This window comes from Eupeodes corollae, chromosome 2 (genome assembly GCF_945859685.1).
Source record: "Eupeodes corollae chromosome 2, idEupCoro1.1, whole genome shotgun sequence".
Classification (NCBI taxonomy): Eukaryota; Metazoa; Arthropoda; class Insecta; order Diptera; family Syrphidae; genus Eupeodes; species Eupeodes corollae.
In genome coordinates this window covers 128,250,748-128,270,162 of record NC_079148.1, presented here as the reverse complement: position 1 = coordinate 128,270,162, position 19,415 = coordinate 128,250,748, and the positions used below count along the sequence as shown (strand labels likewise).

The 19,415-nt window shown below is 30.6% G+C and overlaps 1 protein-coding gene across 2 annotated transcripts in view; it reads right to left on the bottom strand.

The window, feature by feature from the left end:
* Window positions 1-18,992, bottom strand: part of LOC129944137 (regulating synaptic membrane exocytosis protein 1) — a 271,531-nt gene extending 252,539 nt beyond the window's left edge. Inside the window, exon 1 of one of the 2 annotated variants that reach the window (XM_056053334.1) lies at window positions 17,616-18,992. The gene's annotated coding sequence lies outside the window, so the exon portion shown is untranslated. The remainder of the gene's footprint in view (window positions 1-17,615) is intronic. The other variant, XM_056053333.1, reaches the window with a different exon arrangement.
* Between the last annotated feature and the right edge of the window lie 423 nt (window positions 18,993-19,415).

Sequence of the window (19,415 nt, the reverse complement as noted above, 5' to 3'; positions counted from 1 at the left end):
AAAAACTTCGCGAACGTGTGTACACACTCACGCACAGACATCTCTCTAAAACTCTTTTATTTTGACTATAGGGAAATTGAAATGCCGAGAAATATCAACATTTTTAATTCAACAAATCGGACTGAATACAATAACTTATTAACTATGGGAAATTAACAAAACGTAGTTAAGGGTGAAATATGAGTTTTATGTGTCGAAATCCTTAAAACGAATGTTTTCAAAAATAGAAGGAATTTAAGCAAAAGGTTTTTATTAAGTTTTGACTGTAGTTTCAGTTTCCCTTAGGATCTTTTTTATCAACTGATTAATATTGTACTAATTTCTTCTTTAGAGAATAAGACAGAAAAATTCATATTTGTTTTGATATTAACGTCTTAGGTTCATTGAGTCCATGTGATCAGTTTCTGACCTTAGTAAGACTAAGGCTTACCGTAACAAAAATTTTCGGTTAACTAAAATTGGACGAAGAACCACAATTCCTTTTGGCAAACAAACCAGACATTTCAGAAATTTTAAAATACAGAACAGACTATTGGAATCAAAAGGTTTAAGAAAATCAGAGATTTTGTACGGCCTTTTCGTCATTTCTGTTAACAGAAAATATGTCGAAAAATTTAAAAAAAAAGTATGAAAATTTACAATAACTTTTTATATTTCTTTCTATGCAAACATTAAATAAATTTCACACTTCTTTTCTTCTTCTCTTTGGAATTAATTAAAATGTTAATTAAAAATAAAATGTAATCTTCATGAATGCAGATATTTGCTACGACACTAAAATCAAAACAGAAGAAGTAATTAAAAACATCTCCGCTGGATCTTGAAATAGGATCGGATCTACCGTAGTTGAGCTTTACAAATTATATATTGCAATTGAATATCAAAAGTTTTTTGAATAAAAAATAACGCCCAGGTTTTTTTTGGCTATACACTGTTTCAAGAGGTATTTCGGATACGACGTATAAATGAATAATAATTTTTGGTGACTATATTTAAAAACAAACGATTTTCACAACCCCAAGCTGACACTTCATCTAAATCATACTGAAGTGTATGACAAACTAATTCAAATTTAATTGACCTAAAGCTTAAGATCATCTGCAAAAAGCAAACAGTTAGAATTCAGGAATTCTAGGAAGATCATTAATAAGTAGTATGAATAGCAGATGTCCTAAATGGTCCTGAGGAACACCAAAATAATTAAGAATCTTCTTTGATACAACTGTTCCAATTTCTACATTTAGCTAACGATTAGTCAAATAATTTATAAACCACTTAAGAGTGTTTTTTTTTGCCGAATATCGTGTTGAACTCTGTCAAATGCTTTAAACAAATATATATAAATAGCACTGACATACTTTCCGCGTTCAATTCATTTAATACAATAGCAAATAAGGCTAGATTTGCTACTGTCCATTTGCTACTAACGAAACCATGTTGATCTACTGATATACTTGAACTTACTTCGACATAAATGCACTATGTCAATATCGCTTCAAAAACATTCGTTATTAATTTCAGTTTTGAAATGAGTCTTAAATTAACAACCTTTTGTTTTGAGCCCGATTTATATATTAGACTTATAAACGACAATTTGTATCCATCCAAAAAGTCTCCGGTTAAAAGTGATAAGTTGAAAAGACTATTAAGAGGGATTGCAAGACTCAGAGAACACATTTTGAGCATAGGCGAACAAAAGCTATCACGGGAAAGCTTAAAATTAGACTTCAAAGATGAAAGCTGAAGTAAAACTTGATCCACTGACAAACTTAAGCTTCCAAGATTAGTGAAAATTTCACCACATCCAATGTAGCGAAATGTTTCCCACCGTCGCGTCTTTAGGATTGTTTATAATATAATTTCTCAATCACTTTTAAATTGTCCAAAAGTAGATACCTGTCATATTTAAACCTCTTTGAAAAAAAAACTTGAGTTAGAAACCACTCAAGAATATGAAAAAAGGTAATTTAAAACCAATTGCACAAAACCCTTCGAAAAAAAGAAGTCGTAGTATTTTAAAAAAAAAACGTTTACTCAACCTAAAAATGACATTTTTAAACTCATAAGATTTAGATACGTATAACCATGAGACACTGACATTCACATGAAGTTGACAAGGTGCGCTTTAGAAAACAAACAATAATAAAATTCAAAAAAACACACAAGCAATATTTTACTCGTTTTGTATCATTAAAACATTAATTTCGAATTATATTTCATAAAATGTTTATAAGATTTTCGCTATAAAAAAAATAATCTCCATCCAAATGGCCTCATAACTCCATTTAAACGAATAAAGAGAAAATTATATAAAATCACCCTGTATACGTATCCACTTAAACGTGCTTCTGGTTGTTGCACCTTTTGGTCCTTTATTATGGTTATATTCCCATATTTCAGAACCAGCAAACCACCATCAAAAGAGCATACATTAGGGTCTTTAATGACATTTCGTGGGCACTTTATTGTCATCGGGATTTACTGCTTCTTTCAATATCATCATCATCATCAGTTATGCTCGCATATACCAATATGAACATAAATTCGGGACTTTTCTGCTATCACAGGTCACACAGCCAAGCCCCCGACTAAACCATTATGTCCGCAACATAACTGACTTTGTGGTACTCCTGATGTCGATGTATCTTTCCTGTTTGGTTTATCGCATCGGTATAACCTTTTTTTACTTTATGAATCATGTAGCCCCCAACCCTCTCATACAACATAAGGCGAAGGCAAAAGAAGTGACAAGGTAAGCGAGAAAGGTGATTTAGAACTTTTAAGGCCCGAAAATAATTGTTGTACTTTATATTCTATTAAAATTTTACTTAAACTCAACGGATACGGAATAAGTCCGATTTTATGAACCGCATTACCAAAGGTCTTCCTATCTATCCATGGTTATGATATACCTATGCTTAAATGCATGGAAAGGTATAAGAAAAACTATAAAGCTGTTTCATTTGAGTTCCTCGTTCCTCCATCAACCATCAACAAAAAATATCTCACCATCTTGGAAGTTTGTGTATATTTTGATCAAAATGTAGGTAGATATTTTGGTTTATACGATACACCTGTTTCAATGCGGTATTTTGGTATCCTTCTTCGTCCCTATTGTTCACCTGGGAGACATGAAGATGGGTTGTAAATCGTTTTGAGTATTTTTACTTCCATGTTCCATCCAACTATTTGTACTCACATAAAAAAAAGAGTAATGGCCGCTATACTTTATACAAAACATAAATAATGGAAAAAATAACAAAATTCATCTAAGGATCCAGGACTCTTGGTGAACAAACACAACAACAACAACACAAAAAAGGAGTCTAGATTTTTTTTGATAAGTATACTACGCACTGCTGGGCACAAATACGCTCTTTACAATGTTTTGGTTTGGTTGGTGGGAGTTTTATCGTTGGCAAAGGCACAGGCATAGGACTGCAGGTAAAGGTATATAAAGGGTACAAGGATATAGGTACGTTTGCGTGTATTTGAACCTTTTTGATCACTGGAACAAAAGCTTAAGTAAGTTCTGTTTAAGTTTTTTTTTTCATTTTTATTTGGTTCGTATAGCCTTAATGGTTTGATGGCTATAATGGAGAGAGTTGAGTTGTTAGATGGGAGATGAAAGATGGAAATGAATGCGGGACTAAAAGGTTTTTGATTGTTTTTGTTTCATACTATAGATATGGATTAAAACTGCAGGTGTACGGTACAAGTAGTCAGAATATTAGAATTTTAATTTTTTTTTAAATACTTACCAATAAACAGGACGTACCACATACCGTTTAGACATTTTGAGATATAATGGCTTTGTTTTATTTATTGTTAATGTATAAATGCATGGCTAGTGGCTGAATGTTTGTTTTGTATATTTCTAATTTGATGAAGAATTATTGATTTAGAAGTTTATTTATTTTTTCAGAATATGCAAACCTCAACCTATTTTAAGAAATCAATTATGAATTGAGAAAATAATGAAATAAAATAAACGCTGACATTCTTTTTGCTAAAAATATTTTTATCAATTCTCAGAACATTTTTCTTGAATTTCGTACCATACATTTCCTTTTAATTATCAGTGAAAACTCTTTGCCATAAACTCAAAGGACCACCAAAATTGATAAATGCAATTTGGCGATAGATAAGCACAACCCACATCTTTTAATTAGTTGAAACAATTGAAGTTCTGAAAATAATTCTGGGAATCGATGTCAGTTGTAATTTTCATACAAGTTGATAATTGAAAATTTCAAATTTTAATCATGAAATAAAGGAGAGTCTGTGGTTTTTGTTATCCTTTGAGGGATATTTGTTATAGCACTATTAAAGCCAATTGAAGGACTATATTTTTTACAATTTCTTTGATTAATTGTAGCTAGATCTCCACTTCAAAGTTTCACTGTGTAGGAGTTGATTGTTTTAAAAATTAATACTTTAAGTCTGGTTCATTTTTCATGCGGAGTAATTGTAATCAGTCTGGTTCGTCTAATTGAAAATTTTGAAATTTCTGAACGTTCTAATATACGAATTCTTATATCAGAAATAAGCCGAGATATCAACATAAACAATTGAAAATAAAATTGAAACAAAATATTTGTCTTTCTAAATATTTTACGAACAAAAGATTATGTCTTTTACACTTTATTTATACAACATAGAAGATCTTTTTGACATCTAGTAAGATACAATTTTTTAAAAATTGAATTGACGTTTACGTTTAAATTTATAAAAATAAACCTAGAAAAATCACAAAAATTTAGTTTATTTTTGAAAATCAAAGAACAAAAATTGATTTAAATACGTTTTCGAATATCTTGAGAAGATATTTGCATATCGACTCACAATTATTTTAATTAAATAAACCGGCGATCTTACCTTCAGTTGTAAATAATGCTGTGGCATGCCTGGTAAATCTGAGTTCAAAAAACTTAGTTAGATAGTTTACAGCTTCGGTAACATCATAAACTGTAACAATAGGTTTGTATAACACCAAGTCTCCTTTTAACAAATGTTGTATCTTGAGATTTAATTCGTTGACATCCACAAATTTTTGCTGCTAAAATCGATCTTTCTGACAGCCACTCATGAAAGAGAACATCTTGTGAATCAATAATCATACAGAAATCGACGGGTAATTTTATGCTTCCAGTTTCATCTGCAGTAACTTTTCCGACGCCTATGTCTAACAATTGTTTTAAGAATGTTTGAGCGGATGGATCTTGAAGCAATTGAACACGCATATTTATTTCCAGTTGTACTTTTTCAACATTACGCCACAGTGGCGATGATTTTAAGCACGCGTTGATCTCATTACCGTACGTTGAACGTGGAATAACGGGAAGTGTTTGTCTGGAATCACCTGAAAGGAGTAACAGAGTGCCGCCAAATAGTCTGTCCTTTTTTTATACCTTTCAATGTCCTGTTCAAAGCTTCAAGCATTTGTGAGCCAAGTGCATTCATCCCAGATGATAATTTTACAATGTTTCAGCATTGTGGCAATGGATGATTGGTTTTTATATTGCACACCACGTCTGGGTTATTTTGAATATTTATAGTTTCAGTTTAAATACTGAATGAGCTGTTCTGCTTCCTTCTAATAAAGTTGCAGCAATGCCAGAAGATGCAACAGCCAATGTGATACCATTATTTTATCGTATTCTAGCAAAAATTAGCGAAATAAGCAATGTTTTTCTAGTTCAACGATGGTGCTTCCAAAAAAAAGAATCCACCTTGTGCTGCCGAAACTGCGAGCATCATGTGGTCATAAATGGTTCTTTAATCTTTATTCATTAGAGGGACATTGTAAGCAACAATCGCTGCCATTTCCACAGTATTGTATTGTAGTTCACGTTTCAATTCAGTGTCTATTAAATCAGATGCATTTCCATTTGGCATACCGAAGTTGGAAATGAGAATGCAAAGATCCTCAATAGCAATCAATCCTTCATTGTACATAGCATCACTGATTCTATCGTAAATCGTTGCACCGTGTACGATGTTGATGCAATTCAACCGTACCACTTAGGAATATAAAAAATAGATAAAAACCTTTTCTCAAACATACCGAATGTATGTACGAAATTTCATTGAAATTGGTTAAGCCATTTCGGAGGAATATGGCAACTAACACAATGATAGGAGAATTTCATATATTAGATATAGAGTCCGCCATCTAACGTTTTTTTTTCAACAAGTGCTTATTTCGTGAATGGTAACACTAAACTCATGTCAGATTTGACAGATAATTAGTTTTATTCTTCCCCTAAGCAAATATGGTTGTGTATACGCTTTAACAACGCTGGGAAATATGACAAGCGATCGACTTAGAGAAGATTCCGATCTTTTCAGATCAAGAACATTTTGATCTTGGCGGGTATGTAAACAAGAAAAAATTGTGGCATTTGGGGCACAAAAAACCCGCACGCATACATTGAAAAGCCGATTTACCCAAAACGAGTCACTGTTTGGTGCGGGTTTTGGTCCAGACGCATAATTGGGCCATTTTTAGAAAATGAGCAAGGAGTGATCGCTACAGTCGAAGGCGATCGTTATCGGGCCATATTGAACGAATTTTGAAATTGGAGAGGAGAATATTGACAACATCTGGTTTCAACAGGACGAGCGATCTTTTCAGGGCGTCACATGCCACACAGCCGAAGCTACACTCTTAAAAAAAAAGTTATTTGGCGCACCCTTTATACAAAATTTTGTTTATAGGACTTGGTGAAATTTTTAAAAACATCGAAGAAACAGTTGAAAAAAGAAAACAATAAATTCGTTAAAATAAAATCAATAAATTAGGTGGCGCAACAGTCGGGAGAGAACCAGGGCCTAGTGACTTACAACTCTCAACCATTCCTGTGTGCGAGTAATTGCAGTAATCGTTCCAAAAACTAAGCTTAAATTTTAAATTGCATATTTTTAAAAGTTCTTTGAATGACGTCTTTACTTATATATGTACAAAAAGTAATCATTTTGGAAATACGATTTTTCATTGATTCAGAAAAAAAACAGTAATGTAAAGTTATTTAAAAATCTATGCATAAGGTTATTGTTTATACTCATAAATTATATGAACTTCATGGCTCACAAAACACCGCCTTCTCTATCCCACTGAGCAGCCAATAAGTACAGATGAGGATTTTTTCGAAAATATTAAAAAATTACTAGAATAGGTTCGAAATATCGTACAATTTATTGAACTTTGTGAACTTCTTCGAATTTGGTGAGACTTAATAAAGAAGCCTTGCAACCCACACTGATTTGGTCATATAGCAAATAAACAGTTCAAGTTTCAAAACGCAAAACAGTATCTTAGATGCCAAGTTTCGTCATGTTCAAAACATTTTATTTTATGATATAAACACTAAGCATTTAACTATCAGCTAACATCTAAAGCGGTTTTTACTAAAAGCTTTCATTTTGAAGAGCCCAATATTTGGAAAACTGTCACTTTTGTTATTCTTTCACATTCGAAAACTGCTGTATTACACCATTAGTTTGGTACAAAAACGAACAACGATACAATCGCTATTATACCCAAAAACTTCATCACCGTGTTTTTCCTCGAAAAAGTGATTACAATTATCCACAAAGATCGTGTGATTTGACGCCTTGAGCTTTTAGTAATCTTCAATGGATTTAATATCTTAAAGACGGTATTTTTACAAATTGGCCAAATGTGAGAGTTGTAAAATTCCATCAATCGATTATGGTGCTGCAACAATAGTCTTGACGTCGATTTGGCTGAAGTCGTATTTCATTGTTAATCATACACTTTCTACTTCACAACTAAACAAAAATTTATTGGATGCTCTTTGAAAAATACTCGTTTCTTTTTGTACAAAAACTCTTTGGAAAAGAGTGTATACATGTACATATTTGATTTGTTTGGTTTGCTAACATTTTACTCTAAAAATGGAGAAAAATTTATATCGTTTGTAAATTTTGGGATATCCTCCTTTATTTTTTTTAACTTAATTCTGTTAGTATTGATAATTTGTGTTCATGATTCAAAACCACCGCAATGTATACATAAGGACATACATACACACATATCATAACCATAAATATACCATATGTGGCATGTGCGTCCTTCGTCATCATTCAAATATCTTCATTTTCGTATAAGCCTCTTATAAACTTAAGTTCTTTTGAAAAAAAAAACAAACGATTTTTCTCTGCTCGTGTTGCTTAGCATTGTTTTTCTTCTCATGTTTTGTTTTAAATTTTAAATATTCATTTTAAGATTGTTTTTTTTTTATTTCAAAACAAAAGCGCAAAGTCAATAATTCCTTTTTTTTTATTTCCACAGTCAGACTTTTTAATCTACTTCTGTGTGACACGTTACTTAAGCAAAGTATACTGATTTGCAAAAAAAAGAAATGATTCTCGTCCTTTTTAAATTCAGATTTTCATCAAAAAGGACTAAGAAGAGAATTAGATTAAAAAAAAGCGTAAAAAATTGTCTTTTTTTTAAGGTGGAATACAAAAACAACATTTTTATATACACCATTTGGATTTGTCTAAGCGTAGTAAAGAAAAGTCCTATCGATTTATTCATTCGTTTTGCTTTAAGTAGGATTAGTTTTGTAGTATTTGAATAAAGAACCAACCAAAAAAAAGGTCAAGCTTCACAAATATACGCTTGCAAGGGTAAAATAAGTAAGTGAATATTGAAATAAAAACAGAAAATAAGATTTAGACAAAGATATAAAAACAATTGAAAAAAAACTGATGATGAAGAGGGAATGATAAGAAAAGGGCTAAGACAAAAAATATGTTACAGAGTCAAAAGTATAGGTAAGATTTTAACAGATAAGAAGACTAACAAGTGTTTAAAAAAAAGGCTATGGTTTTAAGTAAGGAAAGGGTTGGAAGGTTAGAAAATAGGTTAAATGGGAAATTTGTACAGCATTTAAACATTTTACATTCATTTGTATTGTAAATATTAAAATTTAAATATGTGATGTTCATTTTAATGCAAAGGAAAATAAAATCTCTTACCAACTTTCTGTTTCGTTACTTTTAAAATTTTTATAAAAGTTGGAATTTCTAAAAAGACGATTACCATTTTTTAATAATAATAACTGAAGGACATTTAGAAACATTGAAATTCGTTCCTTGAGTTAAGTCCTGAGATTAAGATTATTAACCACAGAACAACGTCTTAAGGATATCGAAATAAGTGTATTTTTCAAAAATTATAAGTTTTTGTCGATATTTTTAAAAGGAAGCTAAAAAGTTAAACAACTAGTTAAGAGTTTTTATGGAATTTGAAATCAAGTTTTAGAATTTGATTTTATTTTATTGTGAGGCACGAGTTTCTAGGCCAAAAAATCGTATTTATCAAGTCACTACTTACACATTAAAACTAAATTTAAAAAAGAGGCTAGTATGGGACCCACTTTCATAACTTCCCATCCCGTCTGTCGATTTGTCTCTTGCTTAAAAGCTTGTGTGTTTTCGTATTTTGTTAAAAAAAAGTTGTCATTTGAATTATTCTTAAAAAATTAAAAACTAACAACGATATTTTGCATATAATGAAATAGTTTGATTTCAAAATCTAATTTTGCTAACAAGATTTTTAGTCGATAACCAATTTTTACCAATTTTAGTAGCATTTCTTAAAAGTTTTATTTTTTATTTAAACAAATAGAAATTAGATGAATCTTTTCATTTCATTTTTAATGTCAATATTTTTTATTGTTCTCGAGATATTGAGAACCGAACATCAATTTTTATTTGCGTTTTTTTATGCAAAAACAAACTGTTGGATTCTCATAAAAAGATTACTGAATGTCAAAATGTGAGACAAAATAAGTTTGAAGCCAATATTTTTATTTTTGAAAAGATTTTTGAGCCGAAAGTAAACTTTTACCAAGTCTTAATACTGTTTTTATTTTTTGTAAGAAGAACTCAATTCGAATTTTCTCAAAATTTTATCGAAAATATTGACAACAATATTTTATAAAAGATAAAATTAGTTTAAAGCTAATATCTCACAGTTTTGAAAATATATTTAAGTCGAAAATGAATTTTTACCAGCTTTTGTTAATTTTTGTTAAGGTTTTAAATTTGTTTGTAAAAAAAACTGTCGATTCGATATTTTTCAAAATTTGACTGGATGTTGGAAACGTTATTTTTCGATGCACAAAATTGTTTTTTAATTTTTTTTTTGATTTATAAATAAATCGTTAATTTTAATTTTTCCAAAACTATATTTGTTTGGAATCACATTGCAATATATAATTTAAAATTTAATTCAAATCTCTAGCGTTATTGGTTCGTGAGGGTTAAGCAAAATGTTCACCTTTTTTTCAAATTGCTGTTAAACAACATTTTTGAAGTCGATATCTCTATTGGTTCTTAAGCTATGGACAACGAAAAAAACGTCGCGAACGTACGGCCGTACGTTAACACGCATGTACAGACCACTCTCTAAAAAATTTTATTTCGACTCTGGGGACCTTAAAAGGTCGAGAAATGTCAAAATTTTCAATTGGAAAAATCAGATGGATTACAATAACAATAACTTCAACAAATTTTTCAAAATTAAACTTTCTGAGTATTCTTTAGTATTATTTTAGATTCCTAGCGCACATCAAAAGCTTGGGCTTTTTGAAATTCAAAAATTGAATCACCCGAAAATGTTCGGACGTCGTATCTTTTTAAAAACATTTTAGAAAAATATCAAGACCGTATCTCCAATATTCTCCTAAACCAACTCCGTCAACCTTTATATTTTTCTTGTCGTTACCAACTCTCCAGCAAATGTGGAGCATTTACATTATGTTGGAACACCCTTTTTCATGTAGAGATCGGGCAGTTTGCTTCTATAGAAAAACCAAACCACTTATCAACTTTTAAAAGTTTCTACTAAGCTATATAACTTGTGGTCGTTGAAGCCTCATTAGCAAACTTCAGCTCACTTTTGTTAACACAACCGTGTCAAAGTTTTATAAACTTAAAAATAATATTTCTTTGACTTTTCAATTCAACATGTTTATGGTGAGAAAGCTTTGAATAAAATTACAACTTGAAAAATAGTGAACATTGTAAATAGGGTTCTTTGAGCGTAAAGTAAAATGTTTACATAAAGTTACCACCATATTATTTTATAAGTTTTTACCTTCTCTTGTAGTATGAACGTGTATAAGCAAACAAAGAACAACATAAGAGCCATTGATGATGGGCTTAATAGATGGAATGTGGAAAAAATATAAAATTCGTCTAAATTGTTGCCATGACACCTCTCTTGTCCTTGTTGTCATCCTTATAGTTTTTTTTCCTTTCTTTTCTCGAATGTGTGTTTTCTATTACTGCAAAGCAATCACTTCTTTTTTCCTCGTCTTCTTCCTCTTCTTTGAATGTGAAATACTTACATGTTGTGTATATAATATACTCGAAACTATACCGGTACAAACAAATGAAAAAGTTTCATTCACCATTTTCATATAGCAACTTGACGGTTTTCTTCTTTGCTTCATAATATAATATCCTTTGTAAGGATGTTTCTTTTTTTTCTAACGTAGGTACATAGGTATGTATCTAGAGTATGTTGGACGTCGATATTGATGTCGACGTCTTCGTCGTAGTCGTCAACGAGCGTCTTTGACAACTTTTCAAGGAAATAGAATAGAAAAAAATGAATGTCAATACTATTTCTTGGCTTTTATGATTATTTGACGAGGGTTTCTTCCTCTTCGTTTATACATTTTTAGGGGTACTACAGGAAGTACATATATATTTACATATGTTGAGTTGAAAGACTCCACAGTATCAACAAAAAGTAAGAAAAAATACTCTTTTTTTGGTTAACATTTATAAGAACACAAATAATGTAGTGTTTGCTCATTATATTTTTTTTTTCGTACATACTTGGGAATGACAGAGGTAAACCACTTAGGCGGATCTCTTGTGATAGACATCAATGTTGTAGAGGGTTAGGGTTTGATGTGTGGTAACTTCATTCTATAAGCTTATAACTTTGTCAATAAAAGAAGAAAGAGATTGTGGGGGAATACCATGTGCTTAACTGTTTACGCCATCAGACAGACCAAACTAGGAGTTTTATTGTTAAGTAAGACTGTCAAAATTTACCCAAATGCTGACAATTTCACGCTACGAAACGATTAATTTTATTTGTCTGGTACATTGAATTATAAATCTAAGATAACCATGAATTTATACTGGTAGGCAAAATTGATACCGAAGTTTATACTATACCTAATCTTTAGATGTTGATAAAGACGTATAAGTTGGTAAAAAATATAAACACGAAACGTAGAAAATTCTCTGGAAACAAAATAAATTGCATGTCCCCCATGAATTTTCTGGATGGGGTCTTACTCCAACACCCTTAAATATTGTACTTGATAGTTACTTGGCACGCATAGTAAGGATCGATACAAACGTCTGCTTATTTTTTTTTAAGATTAAAGACATACATTCGTATACCTCAAATAAATAGCAGGTAGGTACAAAAAAGAAGAACCTCCCAACTCGTTTGAAACTATGAAAGTTTTACACGAGTGTACCTAGTTGAAAACATTATAAATAATTAAATATTTCAACACCCAAAGTAAAATTACAAATTCTAATTCATGATAAATGGACTTTTAAGGACTTGTCAATTTATATGTTTTTAGAATTGATTTGTAAAGGTGTAATATATATATACACGTGTATTTAAGTTTTAAACAGTTTGTACTCTTTTATTAGGGAAACTTGTTAATTTAAGTGGTGCTTTTGTATTCAATTGAAAAACAAACAGTTAAATGGGAAATCAATGTTTTTTTTCCCATCAAAGGTAGAATTTTCGACGTCTTGATGGTTACAGTTTTTTTTTGTATTTCGTTAAAAAAAAGCAGTAAATTAAGAAGGTTTTGTGTCTTAACTTTTAAGAAATTTCTTCAACTGGCGAAAGGTTTAGAAAATTTGAACATAAAAAGTGTTTTTTTTTTTCCCGATCTTGAAATTAAATTATTTTTTAAAATAAATAAAATAGTCCGTTAAGAACTAGGGACCCGTGGTGTAATGGTTAGCGCGTAGGAACATAGAATTAAAAAAAAATTAACAAAAAAGACAAGAAAATATGAAAAACAAAAAATGTTAGATAGTTAGATTTGCTGCTTTGGTTGTTCTAGTTTTAAATAGTTTATAGGCAGAATAGTCAGCTTAAGATAGCTTTAAGTTTTATATTAAGGACATTATTTTAAGTAGTTTTGAGTAAAAATAAAAAAGGATCAAGATATTAGTTGTTTTTCAAATTTTCGAATGAATACAAATATGAATAAAATTTAAACTGAAGAAAAATAGATCTTAGGGCCGAAAGGCATTAGTATTAAGTGTTATAGTTTAACTTAGAGTGTCCGTATAGGACCATTAAGTTAGTTGTAAGTTATGGTTATTTAGGCTAGTGGTATGAACTTTTGTCAAGCTTTAAAATATTGAATTAATAAATATTTTTATATTTAGGAATGTAAAACCAGAGCTCTTCGGTTCAATCACTGACTGCCCTATTTACATTTTTTTATTTTTTTTCATGAACTGCCCCTTGCGAGGAATTGACAAATCGTCCTAGAGTAATACTCGTCATGAAAAGTGCTTTCTTGAATTAATACTGAAAAATTGGTTGGCATGTGACAAAATTTTTAATAAATGTGCGTATTATATTTGTAGATTTTATTTTTTTTTATGAAAAAAACGGACTGTTGGATATTTATAAATTTTGTATTTATTAAATGTGGAAAACAATATTTTCTGTAAGATAAAATTAGTTTGAAGGCATTTTTTTTATTTTTGAAAAGATATTTGAGTCGAAAATCAATTTTAACCAACTTTTAATAATGTTTTTGTTTGTTTTTTTATTAAAAAAAACTGTCATGTCAATTTTTCTCAAAGTTTAACCAGATGCAAAAAACGTTGTTTTTCTTTGAACAAAATTATTTCAGATATGAAATCGTTTTTGTTCTTAAAATATTTGAGATGAAAATAAAAAAGATTATTAAAAAAAAACGGTTAATTGGATTTTTTCCAAACATTAACGTTAACGTTACAATATATAATATACAATTTTATTTAAGTCTCTAGACTTCTTGGTTCGTAAGATTTTTTTTTTTGGTGAACCAAAATATTCATTTTTTTTTAAATTGTAAGAAAATCACTATCTCAATTTTTTTGACAGTCCTTTCTGCACCTTTCTGTATTGTTATCTGTATAAAAAAAATTATTTGAAGTCAATATCTCTACTGGTTCTTGAGCTTTGGACGACAAAAAAAATTCCCGAACGTACACACGCACTCACACACATCTCTCTAAAAATCTTTTATTTCGACTCTAGGGACCTTGAAACGTCGAGCAATGTCAAAATTTTCAATTTGACGAATCGGACCCATTACAATAACTTCCTTTATGAAGTTGATAAACAATAACTGTTGTACTTTCAAAGGATGGGCTACAATTATTTTAAGTTTAATTTTGGAAGACTATTTTTTTATAATTGAAAGTTGCTCAAGGGGTTTCATCACCCTTTATATTAGATTTAAATAAAAAAACAAATAAAGTAGATGGCGCAACAGTCTGTTGGAAACAAGGGCCTAGTGACATAAAATTCTCAACCACTCCTGTGTGCGAGTACTATTGTCAGGGATGGAGAGGACCTACAGATTAAAGCCGAATCCAAACGGCTAATTTTCATGACAAGTGAAAAACTTTAGATGGCATAGGCAGAGTTATCGAACCCAGTACCTCTGGCATGACAGTCCAGCGCAGTATCCATCATGTGACGGGTACTGCATTTGGAAAATATAGAAGGATTTAAGAGGAGATACCGGTGCGCATTGGTCTTAAAGTTCTGAACATCTAAGTGGGAGGCAATTACAGAGTTGACCAAAGCATGTAGATGTGTGATTTAAGAAAGAATCTCTATACTTGAAAATACGCCCAAATAGAGCTCAAGGGTACACTGATGATGAATCCTGGAAGTGCGAATATTGTGGCTGAATCGTTTTATTATTATATAATTAAGTTTCTTTAAAACTAGTTTAAAAAGTGTTTTAAATTTGTATAAACTCAGTTATTAAAATATTGACTGATCTTCTAAATAATAATGTATCCGAAAAGTCTAACAAATGTGCCAACTTAATATTTTATTCACCAACAGAAGAGCCATTTTCAGAAATGTTAAGCAAATCTTCTGACACTAAATTTGTTAGATTTTGAGATAGTTAAAAATAATTAATATTATTTTTTGTCCACTGTTATTCATGGCAACCAAATGAGTTTTTATGGGCTTTCTTCAAATTCAACTTCAAAATTTCTATTTCACGTAATATTATTTAAATATTATTATTCAAAATTCAAAAAAAAAAAAAAAAAATATATTAGGTTTTTGGGAGACTGTCTAAATTTCTGAAGTAGCGTTTTTTCAATAAAATTCATGTTGGTTTTCGAACTCTAAATACCTTTCTTCAATACTCAGTTAAAAAATTTATAGTATTGCATACAATTTTTGAAATATTCTTTATAAGTTGTTACATTCCATCACTCTAACATAAATCTTAAAGTCACATTTATACTAAAAAGGCAAACCGTTTCAATCCAATTTTCGTTCTTATAAAGAATCCGTCATCAAAGTATTTTAATCTTATTCATATAAAAAATATGTAAGTTCCTAAAAACATTCAAACTTCATCTAAAAGAAAAAAGATTTGTACAGGGATATCTACAGTTTTAGCTTTAAAAAGCCATTTTTTTGTTGTCTTTAGCACTATTGAAGAGGTATATTTCAGAAACCTGATATGATACAGACATTTTTAGGCAAGATTCGAATTCAAAACAACTCAATCCTTTGAAAAAGTTAATACAACAGAAACCTTTTTTTTGACCAGTGAATTCAACATTCTTAAGTATTTGGCATCTCAATTTACATTGACAGTCACAGATCTTATAACAACATTTTTGGAATTTTGGGCATTTTGGGATATGTAGATACTCATTCATTTGTTTTGGAAAATTTCAAATATATTATTTTTCTATTGAAAATTGCGTTCCAAAAAACGCCTCCATTGCAGTTATCAGTCCGGACAAAATAGTAGAAACTAGAAAAAATCGTTTAACTGGAAAGTGTTTTTTTTAATGAAAACAGATTTTTTAGTTTTTTTTTTTAAATGTCTTCACAATAAAAATAAAGTTTTATTGTTTTTTCGTATTTTGTATTCAATAAAATCTTAAGTCTATAAGATAGTTGCTCTTTTAAGTAATATGTCTATAAAAAATTGAAGAATTTCATTTAGAATAAAACAGGACAAAACGTACCTACGAATATTTTTAAAAAAAATTCAATGGTAAGGTCATTTAACTGACTAAAAATCGAAATTTTAAATGCTCTGCACTTCAAAGTAAATTATCAATATAATTTTGGTAGTTGCATAGAAAGTTTTTAATTTAAGAAAATTTTATTTGTGTGTTATTCGAAAGGGAAAAAAACCTTAGCACCACAAAAGTAAAATAAATTAAGAACTTAATTTGTGCCTTATTATTCTTATCTTATTTTTATAAGGTTATATTTTGATTTAATTATAACAGAAGCAATTTAAGATATTTTTTATTTAAAAGCATTTAATTTCTAGTTAAATATAAACAATGCAACAAATTTTAAACAACAATTTTGAGGAACAATATCCATAGGGATCCAAATTTTTAAAAATTAAAGAATTTCTTTTATACACAAATTGGTTTTAAAAAAAATTTAAAACCTCGTTATACAATTGCTTTTAAATGTAAAAATAAATGTTTTCTCTCTTTTATTTTTTTAACATTTTTCATTTATTTCCAATTAAAACATGAAATTCCTTAGAATGATTGCATTTAAAACTAATTTTGAAAATTCCTCTTAAGCACACCATAAAAAGATAAAAAGCACAAAATATTAAAGAATTTTCTTCCCTTTAACTATGCGTCATCATTTTCTAGCTACTTAGACTGATATTTTTCATCGTTTACGGCACAAATACACCATAAACCATCGTAAACATGCGAAAACCACCCTAAACACATAATCCCCAGGTAGTAACAATAACATTAAAGTGAATTATTTTTCAATTTAACACAAAGAGAATTGAGCAGCCATAAAAAATGAAAAATTGAAAAACTGTAAAGATGTAAAAAAAAATAATAAAAAAAAAAAAAAGCAAACACATCCATCAGAGAACATACTTTGAAAAACATTATTACCATCATCATAGTAGGAAAGGAATTTTGCAATTTTGACTTTATCGATTGTGTATCAAAATAAAGGTAAAAAGTTACCTTTACCTTGCTGTTTCCATACCTCCATTTTATATTCAAAAATATCTCTCTGTACCTCTATCTATATACCTACTTGTACATGAAATGGCGAAACAAAAACATTTACAAAACACACCATCAACCTCCTACCCCTCCTTCAATGTAACGACTGAGTACCTATACCAGCTTTAGAAAAAACAAATTTCAATTTCGCATCAGTATTTCATTTTCGGCATTCGTTTTGCCCCTGCCATCCATATTTCGCATAACTTTCCCAAACAACCATCCCCCCTTCACTCCCTCCCGCTTCTTCGCCTTACCTGTTGCCAATCAGGAATTTCAAGAATGGTGATATTTGCTTTTCGAATTGAAGTTTCTGCTTCACTCGTTCCGAAAACAGATATTTTGATTTAAAAGCACAATAACAAAAGCCACAAAGTTGAATTTTACTACAATGGTGCACTGTGGCGTAAACGTAATATTTTTTTTATTTTTATTTAAAACATTTTTTATATTTTAATTTCACTTGAAAACAATACACGAATCTCACTCCGTGTGTACACAAAAAGTAGTGCTAACTTTTTATTTTATTTATATTTTTATTTACACTTCAATTATGCATTTAAAAAGTGTATTTTACAGTCATATAGCTGCCAAAAGGATAATGTGTTCGCTGCTAATGACACTGAAACCACCTTTCGCCGTGAAAAAGGATTAAATCAGTTACGTACTGTATTGCTGAATAAACACAGGACCTTTACTATTTGCTGACTATGGTCTTTTTCAGTTTTTGCCTTTCTTGTCGTCCTGTTGCTGCTTATTCTCGGTGTGTGTTCTTTCACGAGCTATCTTTAATTACCGTGTAGTTTTTGTGCAGGTGCGGCACGGCAGCAGTGAAATGAATTTTGTATGTCCTGTGTTTCCTTTGGTGTGTTTTTAATTGTGTTTTTTGTTCTTTTAATTTTTGATAAAAACCTTTGAAGGCTTGATTGTATGTGTCAGATCTTAAATTAACACGCATCCCCAGACACCAACATCACCTTCACCCGTCTTCATCATCATCATCGTCACCATCAAGGCTAATGATATCCTGCGAAAAATGATTTCACTTTTTTATCACTGCCTTGAAAATCACTGGTTGCTCCGGTTCGGTGCGATGATGGTGGCAAAAAAGGAAAGGATATTTATTTTTCTTTTACTCTGAAAGTATCCTTTGGGTTGTAAAATGTTTAGCAAGGGTTTTCACATTGATATTAAAAATTTCAAATGACGATCTAAAAAACGAAAGATTTATACGGATAAAACTGAAAAGTTTTCTTTTGATTATTTATGAGATCGATCCTTTTTTCTGAGTCATTAATTCCTCTCGTTTTGCCTAATATGCGAATATTTGTATCCTATTTTTTGCACGTTTATACAATTTCTCACTGTACTTACATCTAGGATGTTTTTTTTTTCCTAAATATTTTGTGCAGAAATGGTATAGAAAGAAAAAAACGGCTGAATGTTGAACACGCACCGGAAAAGGATATGCGATCCTTTGAATTGCTCGACTCGAACTGGGGCTTTTCGATAGTCAATAGGAGCAGCAGGCAGCACTTTACCATCCAACCCTGGGCAATATAGTCCTCATAGCAGCTCTCTGGAATTTTTCGTAGGCCCCATATCACGCTCTTTGAAGTCGTACCGCACCGTATACTGCTGCTGCTGGTGCTCGTACTGGTGCTGGTGCTGGTGCTGGTGCCTGAAACTCAGTAATGTTTTGAGTGTATTTGTGTATGGTAATACGGGAGAAGGATATCCTTGTAATCGGAATTTTCCCTGGCATTGATAATGAGCGCAACAATCAGTTACAGAGCGAACGAGACAGAATGATTTGAAGTGCCGTTTAAATGGGAAGTGTATAAGATAAAGGTAAAACATAGAATTTGGGAAGGCTTCCAATGTACGCCAAAGGACATGCGCTCATCTCTCACTGGAAAGCTCCACAAAACAGAATCTCTCTTGCTCAACACTTTCAAATAAAAATCACCCATCTCCCCCAAAACTCTATCTAAAGCGCAACAGGGATATAAATTCTATGAAAACATGTGTTTCGCGCCCCACTTGAGCGTCACTGA